Below are 1,792 nucleotides of genomic sequence, written 5' to 3' on the forward strand. Positions count from 1 at the left end.
TATATATATATATATATATATATATATATATAAAATCATTGCATTAAAAAAAGCTAAAAATTTAAAATAAAGATGTAGCATTTTTTCTTTCATAGGCAGATTGGCATGGGAGTTCACACAGTTTGGGGGTGTCAGAGGGGTTCCATGCAGCTTGGTTTGGGGATTCCTGCCAACCATGGGCCACCTGGAGCCCCCATGATGGTGAGAGTCGCTAGCGTTGGGCAGGGGCTGGGAAGCTTCAAAGTGCAGGGCACCTATATGGGCAGGTGTGGGAAGCTGTGCAGCACAGGAATAGGGCATGGCAAGATGGGGGCTACAAAGTACCAGGTGCAGACTAGGCTCTGTCTGGGCAGTGGGGGCTGCCTCAGGGGCTGGTTAGGATCTAGTCTGGTAATGCTACAAAACTCCCAGCTCTGTTTGGAGGAAGTCAGGGCAGGGGATCTCATCAGCTGGCCTGAAAGGGCCTTTGCAGGTAAATTGCTGCTACCTGTTCTGAAGCCTCCTCAAGGGGGGATGGATGATGCATTAGAGTGGTGATGGGGTCTGGGTTTTGGTGCCATTGAAATGGAGTCTGCTGCCTAGTTGACCAAGTTCCTGGCCATCTCAGCACAGAGCAGTGGGCCCTGAAGATGATTTCCCTCCAGGGCAACCCCTGTTCCTGGCTTGAGGCTAGCAATGAGTAGTAGTGATGCCTGTTCTCTGTCAGAGGCACCTTGCACATAACACCCCCCATTAAGTCATTTTGCAGGTAACCAGGTGGGGCAGATGCTGGGGGAGTTGATCTCGGAGTTCAATGTGGGCTGGATAACAACCTACTCTGTCCTGCTGGACCTGGACAAGCTCCCAGAGTTCAATAGGTGGGCAGCTCAGCGGTGCCATTACAACCACAACCTTGTTCCTCTGCAGATCTCCACCCCTCCAAGGACTCCACCTGCCTTCTTGTTTAGCCTGCTTCTCAGGTGTGGCCTCCTTACTGTGGTCCTATGAGCTTCCTGCTTCTCCTCTGCTCAGAGAAGGTTCCAGCAGCCCTGTCAGCATCCTGCCTGTCAGACCCCATGGAGGCTTAAGGGGTCATTTGATCCCAGCATTCATTTCTGCCCAGGGCAGGGGGTCAGACTTCATGATCTGCTCAGGTCCCTTCCAACCGTAACAAATGTGATGGGCTGGCTGGCAGTGACCTGGCCCATGGGTTTTGAAAGGGCAAAAGATGATAGGAGGGCTTGGGATTCCTTTTCCACACCAATCAGGCCCCAGAGACTCACCCCCCCATGTCCAAAGTCATCATGCAAGGCCCGTAACGCAAGGGCCTTATACTTCTGAGGAAGGACCAGCTGCCAATATTTCTGTCCTTCTGGGTCCTGCACCTCCCGATGTAGCACTCCATCAAACAAGCAAAGCCTTTCCCACTCCCTCAACAGGAGGTGGGCTGCTGGGGTAGCATTATTAAGGGTCACGGGGTGGGTATTCCCTGATCTCCGGGCACGCAGCACCTCTTGCACATCTGGGTCCTGTTCTTGCATCGTCCGCCATTCTGTGGCCGTGACCTGGGGCAACAAAGAGGGAGTCAGCGTGGTGTACTGAACCTAGACCGGTGGGATCCCCTCAGAGGGCAACCCCAACATCTCAGTCATGCAAACAGTACTTTCCCTCCTCCCCACAGGGTCTTGTATCTGCATGTTGCAAAAGGTCTTCACTGTCTCGGGGCTCCAAACACTCCCGGGGTTGCTGGGGAGTTGTCGAGACAGGGCATCAGCATCCACGTTCTTTCGTCCCACTCTATAGTGCAGGCCGA

This window comes from Gavialis gangeticus, unplaced genomic scaffold (genome assembly GCF_001723915.1).
Source record: "Gavialis gangeticus isolate Ggan-Ray unplaced genomic scaffold, GavGan_comp1, whole genome shotgun sequence".
Taxonomy (NCBI): Eukaryota; Metazoa; Chordata; order Crocodylia; family Gavialidae; genus Gavialis; species Gavialis gangeticus.